Source organism: Piliocolobus tephrosceles, chromosome 1, assembly GCF_002776525.5.
Source record: "Piliocolobus tephrosceles isolate RC106 chromosome 1, ASM277652v3, whole genome shotgun sequence".
Classification (NCBI taxonomy): Eukaryota; Metazoa; Chordata; class Mammalia; order Primates; family Cercopithecidae; genus Piliocolobus; species Piliocolobus tephrosceles.
In genome coordinates, this window is record NC_045434.1 from 103,580,494 (window position 1) to 103,589,887 (window position 9,394).

Sequence of the window (9,394 nt, forward strand, 5' to 3'; positions counted from 1 at the left end):
TAGATAGATAGATAGATAGATAGATAGATAGATAGATAGATAGATAGGATCTTGCTCTGGCTCCCAGGCTGGAGTATAGTGGCCTGATTACAGCTCACTGCAGCCGTGACCGTCCCAGCTCAGGTGATCCTCTCGCCTCAGCCTCTCCAGTTGCTGGGACTATAGGCATGCACCACCACTCCTGTCTAATTTTTGTATTTTTAGTAGAGAGGGGGTTTTACCATATTGGTCAGGCTGGTCTCGAATTCCTGACCTCAGGTGATCCAGACTCCTCAGCCTCCCAAAGTACTGGGATTATAGGCATGAGCCACCGTGCTGGCCTTGAAAATGTCTTTATGTTCCTTACACGCTTGATAATTTGGCTGAATACAAATTCTAGGTTGAACATCATTTTCTCATGGAATATTGAAAGCAATGGTCCACATGTTCCTGCTTCCAGGGTTACTTTTGAGAAATCCAAATCCATTCTGATTCTTGATCATTTTTATATGACCTTTTTATCCCCCTACTCTCCCTAGAAGCATTCCAAATTTCTTTGTTCATAGTGTTCAGAAATGCCACAGTTTCAGATATGTAGCCTATTTTTTTTTTTTTTTTTTTTCTGTGATAGGTACTGAAGAGTCCTTTCAATTTGTAAAGTCATGTTTTTCTTAGTTCTGGGTTTTTTTTTTTTTTTTTAATTTCTTTTTGGCCTCTATTTTCTCTTTTAGGAACTACTATTATTTGGATATTGTTCATTTTCTCAGGAACTGCCTCCTCCAGTTTAAACTTGAGAAACCTACTGTTAAAATCTAAATTCAGGGTTTTATATTTACCCCCAAATTTTCTTATTTGTTGGGGGAAGAAACACTCTCTACATAAAGGAGGAGGAAGACTAGTGGGTGGCAGTGGATGAAAATACAGGCTGGAGTTGGCCAGTTTCTATTCTCCTGACTCCCTCCTATTACCAAAACGAGTTCAAACCTGACAGCACAGAGAGCCTGGGCCCACACCAGACAACCTGGTTTCCACTCTCAGCTCTGCCACTGACACTGGGTGAGCTTCGGCAAGCCATATCAACTCTCTGGATCTCTGTCTCCTCTCAGTAAAAAGAAATGTGAACAATAATATCCGCACAGCATAATAAAATAGTAGCATCGCCTCACATGGCAAGGTGTGAAGAACTCGTGAGAGCAGACATCTGAACCAAGCAAGCTTTATTTAAGTGGAAGAGATTATTTTTATTGGAATAACATGAGGGTTGGTAGTTTTCAGATATCGTGTGAGTTTCTCTCTACTTTCTGAAGGAGCAGAGCCCCAAACAACAACTCCAGAGGCAGGTTTTCAACGTGACGGCTTGACAGCCACCTGTTTCAATGGCAGGATTAGGAGGCTCAGAGGCCCCGTGAACTGATGACATCACTTGGAAGTGAACAAAGGTCAGACTTACCCAATTCCCAAACCCTTGATTTTGGGCTCACAATGCAGGCCAGGTTTTGATTTCCCTGTTTGAGACCAGAGGTCTGTGGCTGTCATTTTAACTTTATCTCAGCATAACTGAAGTGGCCTTTTCATCTCCCCAGCCCACCCAGCCTAACCCCACTGTCACTGCAACAGCCTTAGCACAGGACCAAGCTAGCTCAAAGCTTCCGAAGCCCAGGCCTCCATCTTGTCCTCCTACAGCACACATCTCACGTTACAGATGGTTGCAGTCAGTCTCACCTTCCTAAAGCACAAGTCTGATCATGTCTCTTTTATGTTGAACCCCTCGAAGTGTGTGGGATGGGACACTTAACTTTTCCATGTTCTTATCATTTAGTTATGCCTCACATAAATAGTACATCACTGTTTCACCATAGCTTGATCATTCCTGTCTTTCCTCATTCTTGCCTTTTATAAAAATTACCAAGCTATTTCCTTCACTTCATTGTGTTCTCTCTTTACAGATTTGGAATGTTTCCATGCTGTTTCTATTCTTTGAGTGGTTACTGCAAAGTCGACTGTACGTGTTTATCATAAAGTCTTGCAGTCAATCTAGAACTTCATTCCTCTCCTAAGATTGAGCTCCAGTGCTCCTCCCCTGAACTAAGAGTATTGTTTAGAATATTTTAAATCTGATTTTTTAGTAACTTTGCTCTTAACTTTTCCTTCATTTCTCTTTATTCTTATATTTATTTCCTGTACTCTGGATACATTCTCTTTCAATGTGTCTAATCGTTTGTTTAATCTATTGACTGTGTTTTTCATTTCGGTGGTTATATTTTTCATTCCTAGAATTTCCATTTGTTTGTTATTCAAATCTGTCATTTTTGTTGGTTTTCCGCAGTAAACTCATCTTTGCAATTGCGTCCTTTTTTGAAATAAAGACAGGAGGCAGGGTCAAAGATGAATTCATCATGAAAATTTAAAAATACTTAGATGTAAGTAATAGTGAAATCACTACATGTCAAAGCTTATTGAAAGTAGCATATGTAATATTTGACTTTTTTCCAAATATTTGAAATAAGGTCAACATTAGAAGCAAATACCTGAAAGAAACCTTTCAAACAAATTTTAACAAGCCTTAAATACTTGTGTTAGGAAAGAATAAATTAATCGGGTAAGTCTCTACCTTAAGAAAATGAACAGAAACCTTAAAGACAATAGAAGGAGGTAAATAATAAACAGTAGAAATTAATGAAGTAGAAAGCAAAGAAAAATAGAATTAACAAAGCTGAAATCTGATTCTTTTGAAAGAATAATCTATACTCACTATCTTCACCCCCACAATTTGGCTTTTACCTCTTCTGTCATTCTATGAATGTTACTATGGCAAAAAAAAAAAAAAAGAAAAAAAAAAGGTTCTAATAACTTCCTGGGCATTGAATCTTAAAGAACTATTATTGTTAGTCCTTATCTAATTTGCCTTTTGGGTGGCAATGGGTATTCCTGACTACTTCCTGAACTTCAGACTCAAATATCTCACTGCCTGTTCAAAATCCCCACTCAGATAGCTCATCAGCATTTTACACTTATGACCAAAATTGAGTCCATGAAGTCCTCCTTCCCCAAATTTACTCCTTTATTTTCCCTATATCAGAAATGTCAACTGTGTTTTTCATTTCTCAAATGGGAAATATTTCTCAAATTCTCTTTGCTTCCCTTCTTGATCTCTTAAAGTTTATTCTAAACCCCAAAGCCATCATAATCTTCAAAAATATAAATCAGATCATATGACTCCCTTCAAAGCTTCCAGTAGCTTCCTACCATCCTTGGAAAAAAAAAATCCATACTCCTTACCTTGGCCTTCATGATCTGGCCCCTGCTTGTCTTTCCAGCCTAGCTCTCCCCATCCTTCTGCTCATTGCCATCCTCCTGCCATCCTGGGCCATCACATGTGTTTTTGCCTCAGGGCCTTTGTGCTTGCCACTCCTTCCCTCTGCCAAGAATACTGTCAGCCCAGAGCTCCCGTGGCTCCCTCTGTCCCTCCATTCAGGTGTCTGCACAAATATCTCCATTTTAGACAGGCTTTCCTTAACACTATATTTAATACAGGACACACATGCCTTCCCCATCTGCACTCACTCTTTGTACCCCTCCCATTATTTTACTTTTATTTACAATACCCATTACAATTGACATTCTATTTGTTTATTCATTTGTAAGTATCGTCATCCATCCTTGCCCTACTAAAAGTACGCAAATTGTCTTACTCACCAGTGTGTTTCCCTCACACTAGACTCACCACTGTGAGTCTAGAACTCACAGTGAGTTCTAGACTCACAGTCTAGAACTGTGCCTGGGACATCATGGGCTTAATGACTGTTTGGCGAATGTCTGAATTACATGATTACATGAATTAATAAACAGACTAGATTTGGAAGAGAAAAAGAAGGATAGGACTCATAGACAGAAGGGGTTGCAGGCAGTGATTTAACTCTCTGATGCCACCTTCTTCATGAAGCTTTCTTAATTCCCAACTCTCTCTTCCCACAGCACATTAGGCCTGTTCTACAGCACAGAGTCCACCTTGCAGCTTGGGTATGTTTAGACTGCTGTGATATTCTCGAGAAGAGGTGCCATCTTTCAGTCACCTCTGCACCTCTGGTGCCTAACCTAGTCCTTGCCATAGCATAGATGCTCAATCAATGCTTGTCAAATTGAATTAAACCCATAATGGCTACACTCACTCCAGCCAAAAATGTCTTTAGCTTAATTGTTAAATGAGTCACTTTCACCAACAAAAACCAGATTTTAAAATTATTGACAAAAAGACTAAATGGAATGAAGCTCTTTGCAGATGATTTTCCTGCTTCAAGGCAGCCTGAGAGCAAAGTAGAAATGGCAATATATTGATAGCTCCTGTATGGTAGGGACTAAATATAATGAATCATTGTAAATCCTACAGTAACTCAGCACTAATGATTACCAATGTGATTCGTAAATAAACAAATGTTGCATGACTTTTTAAAAAGCCCCTCCCCCCTTTGCAGTTTTTGAATTTGCAAAGTACCCCCAGAAATGATCTCTAGGTCCCCCTCAAGCTAGATGATTAAAAACTTCTAGTTTCCTTTAGGAGGAGTTTTGTGGTTCTTAAGTCCAAGAAAGTGAAAGCTCTGGGAAGCATCACCGCGTGGCTGAGGTGTGCTGAGTGGCTGTGGTTGTGCCCTCTGCAGCCTTTGCTCTCCTAGTGTTGCCAGGAAATCAGGAACCATATTAACCAAGGTCTCTTCTGGCTTCCACTGGCTCCTGGAGAGGCCAAGGAGTATTCTGCTCCCTGTTCTTTTCAAGAAACTTTGCTGGCCGGTGAACAACAAGCCATGGGCTCTGGGTGAATGAGGCTGCTGCACCTCTCCAAGCCGTCTCCCTTGGGCCTCCCCACAACACCGGAAACATACTTCGAGCTGAGTATGCACAGGTGATCTTTAATGCTTTCTTCCTGAGCTAGGCTGACAGTGAATGTGGGTGAAGAAAGAAGGAAAGGAATAAAGTATGTGAGGAGCAGCACTATGTGCCCTTGAAATCACAGATGTTTGTCAAGTGGAAAAATACCAAACCCTCAGCATGTTTCACTTTGTGTTTCTTGGAAACATTTCATCAAAGGGGCAAAATGAAATGTGCCATTTCTACTGGAGCCAAGTGTGAGCTGCTTCCTTCTTTTCTCCACAAACAGGTTGCCGTTTCCCAGTATTGGTCTGAAGAGGGCTGAGGCCCTGTATGCCCAGAGGGAACTGCGGATTGCGTCACAAGGGTGCCCTTTCAGGAGAATATCCCTGACATGCCTTTGGGAGGCATCCAGCAGTCTCCAGTTTTCTTCTCACTCCTGACGTCTTCAGGGACTGCACTGTGGACAGTGCCGACAAGAGCTGGTCCTGTACGGCTCCTGGAAGCTGCAGCCCACCCTGGCCCCTACACCAGGCAGAGGGTAACCTCAAGGTCATGGCTTCCTCCTCCTCTGGTGCTGCTTTCTGTGAGCCAGGAGGGTGGCCTGGCCAGGCTTCCGAGCTCCTGGTCAGCTGCAGACCCTTGTGGGGCATCCCAGAGCTCCAGCGAAACTTACCCAGCCCAGGCAACAACCTTGGACCAAGCTGTGGAAGAAGAGGTTGCCCCCCGGCCCAGCTCTGAAGGGGAGTGAAGGATCCCTGTAACATTTCCAGTGGGCACTGGCTCTCAGGGATGGTTGGTTTTGTATTCTAAGCTGAAGTGGTGAGGGCTGGGCCCACAGGCGGACTCAATCAGCCATTGTTAGAGGTGGTACTACCTAGTGGTTAGGAGTGCAAGCTTTTGTTTCAAAAAACCATGGGGAAGCCCCTTAGCCTCTGTGAGGCTCAGTTTCCTCACCTGAAAATGTGAGTGATGCTACTACCTCCCTCAGGTTGTTATAAGGAATACACGAGATGATGTTTGCAGTGCGATTAGTAGAGTGCCTGGCATTTTAGAAGGGCTTGACATATAAGGGTGTTATTGCTAAGCTAAATGAAAAGCGCCTGAGGTGTAGAGAGATTTATAGTATTCACAGGACTTGCGGCAACTACCCTCCACTTACAAACGTCATGGTAGACTGGAAGGTGTTGGGTAAGGCTGGAGCCAAGGGGTGATTGTGAGTGAAGTCCCGGACTCCTCTGCCCCAGACTCCGGTCCAACAGGACAAGCTGTTCCAGAAGGAAGGATGGTCTGAGCGCCAGCTAGTCAGGCCTAGTGATGCCACGTGGGACAATCTATTTAATCTTCACAACCACTCTGTAATAGGTGTATCACTATCCTATTTTTCAGATGAAAAAATGGAGGCTCAGAAAGAGATGTTATAGTTGTGGCCCAAGATCATACAGTGAATATGCAACAGAATATGCAACAGACACTGTTCACCTAAACTCAAAGCTTGCATGAGGTTGTAAAGCAAGGGGACGCTAAGAATAGGTCTGGGGTGGTCCAGCAATGGGGCTGTCCGGCAGTGGCCCCTGTGCGGGGGTTACTGTGGCCTAGTCTCTAAAACCCCTGCTGTCTGCCTATTCTCCAAGCCTAGGCCTCTGACTCTCTGCAGACTATCTGAGCCTCTATATATCCTTCCATAAACACCTTTTATGTAAGTAGCCAGAGTTGGCTTTTGCTCCTTGCATTGACGAATACTGACAGACAGTCCAAAGCCTCAGCAGGCTGTCTCCTCAGTGATGCTGCCTGCCTTGACTGGGAATAGGAGGTGGGTGTTGCTTTGGCCCTACAGGGCTCAGTTGGCTACCTTTGGCCTTGCTCTTTCTCGCTTGAAGTGCCTTTGCTAAGCCCAGGAGTATAGGGCTTTCTGCTGGTCTCCATTATGTGAGCCTAGCTGCATAGTCAAGTGGGGTGGGACTCCAGCAGACAGGGTTGGGGGCCACCCACAGCAGTAACCCCTATGATATATAACCCTTCTCACTGGTCACACAGTGACACATGTACCCATAGACCCCTGCACTCTTACAAACAATGCCAGCTTCACATCTTCCCCCTCTCCATCTGCATGTACACCCCACACGTGTACATTCTTTGTCCCTCTGGCTCCCGTGGCCCAGTCTATTTCTCTTCCCCATCAGCCAATTGAGCCACCCACCCATTTTGGTGCTGGAACAGTGTGAGCTGGGAAGCAGGAAGTGGTGGGTGATGAGGCTAGAACAATTATGGAGGGGCTGCACTGATACCTCCCCGTGAGGACAGGGAACCTCTGAAGTGCAGTATCAGATACAAGATCTTGGGGTGCCAGCTGGGGGCCGCTGTTGTCTGTAGCTCCCTGCTCCAAGAGGTTAGCAGAACCGTGCTGTGGTTGGAGGCCTGCGTGAAGAATCCCTGGATGACCCTACTGCTGCTCCCATTCTGAGTCTATCTTCTTCATTTTTAGAGACAAGGTCTCAGTCTGTTGCCTAGGCTGGAGTGCAGAGGTATGATCCTAGCTCACTGCAGCTGCAATTATAGCTCAAGCAATTCTCCTGCCTCAGCCTTTGGAGTAGCTAGGACTACAGGTGTGAGCCATCATGCTTGGCTAATTTATTATTTTTTGTAGAGTTAGGGTCTCACTATGTTGTCCAGGCTGGTCTCAAACTCCTGGCCTCAAGCAGTTCTCCCACCACAGCCTCCTGAAGTGCTGCATTCCAGGTGTGAGCTACCATACCCTCTTCATCTGGGGTCCTCTCCTTTTGCCATACTGCTTTCTGCTTCCTAAGGCAGATAAGATAAAACAAACAATCCAATCTCCAGGGACAACTGCCTGGCTTCCCCCTTCCTCCAACCCAGCAGATTATAAGGCAGAGGCTCTGCCTTGTTCCTCTTCCTAGAGCATCCCATAGACTTATGAATTGAAGGCGAACCTAAAAGGACTGGGAGTGCAGACGGGTGGCTGATTTTGATGCTCCCCTCCGGGCAGAGCTGAGGAACTCAGTGTCCTGGATGTTTCTTCCTTATTAACAGATGCCTCCAGGTCAAGGTAGCCTGGAATGCTGGGCAGTTTACTTCTTTGGGTTCATTCCTCCTAGATTTTGGTCTGGTCATCCTTCACTAGGCTTTTAGTTCTTCAATGCTTTTTAAAAAAGGTTTCTTTTCTTTCTTTTGTTTTTTTGAGATGGAGTTTCGCTCTTGTTGCCCAGGCCAGACTGCAGTGGTGCAATCTTGGCTCACTGCAACCTCTGCCTCCTGGGTTCAAGCAATTCTCCTGCCTCAGCCTCTGGAATAGCTGGGATTACAGGCACGTGTCACCACGCCCTGCTAATTTTTGTATTTTTAGTAGAAATAGGGTTTTGTCATGTTGGCCAGGCTGGTCTCGAACTCCTGACCTCAGGTGATCCGCTTACCTTGGTCTCCCAAAGTGCTGGAATTACAGGCATGAGCCACTGCACTTGGCCCCATTTTAAGATTTATTTGGCTTTTCAAGTTGTCCTCAGTTGGGGGGGGGGGGGTGTTGGTAGAGAGTCCACGGGTAACATTATTAATCCAGTCTGACAGAAAATAAAACAGGCAGTTTCCCTAGTCCTTCGGACTGCCACTTTCCTATAAAACTATTTCTTATCCTTTTTCTCAAGTTTTTTCCCCTTAAATGCCGACATCTTCTGCCCCATTCCCACTCGTAATAATCTTACTTCCTATTTTGTTGAGAAAATAGAAGCAATCAGAAGAGAACTCCCCTGCGCTGCCCCTCGTACTACCTGTTTCTCTTCCCAGTGCTCAGCTTCCCTCCTGTTACAATGAGGGAATTGTCCAAAGGCACTGGCGAGGCCACGCCTACCACCGACCTAAGGACGTGGGTCCCACAGTTATCCTCTCTCCTACAACACCTTACTTTTCTGATGGGAGTATTCCCATCAGAATGAAACAGATTGTAATATCACCCTCCAAAAGAAAATCTCTTCTGGATCCTCTATCTCTAATGCCTGGCTACCACCTGTTTTTATGCTCCTCATCCAAGTGAAACTCCTGTAAAGGGTTGTTTACACTCAATGTCTCTACCTCTTCCTCCATTTTCTCTTGAACCTCCTCTGAGCTGGCTTCTGCCCCCTTATTCCACAGAACAGTTTTTGTCAAGATCACCAGTCACCACCACGTTGCCAAACCCAATCCAATTCTCTGGACTCATTTTACTTAATCCATCAGTGGCTCACTCCCTCCTCCTTGGTTTCTGGGTTTTCCCCCGAGTCCCTTGGCTCTCTCTGGTCTTCTCTGCTCCCTTCTTATCCCACAGACCTCTAAACACTGGATGGTCTCAGGGCTCAGCCCTTGGGTGATTTCTTTTCTCAACCTCTAAGTGGCTTTACCCTAAGGGATCTCAAGTCTACAAGGCTATACCCTGACAGTTGTCCAAATTTGTATCGCAGGCCCAGGCCTCTCCTGAACTCCAGGTTCACACGGTTAACTACTTAAAAATGTAGATGTTTAATAAGAAATGAAAATTTAACATATTCAAGAACAAATTCCTCAT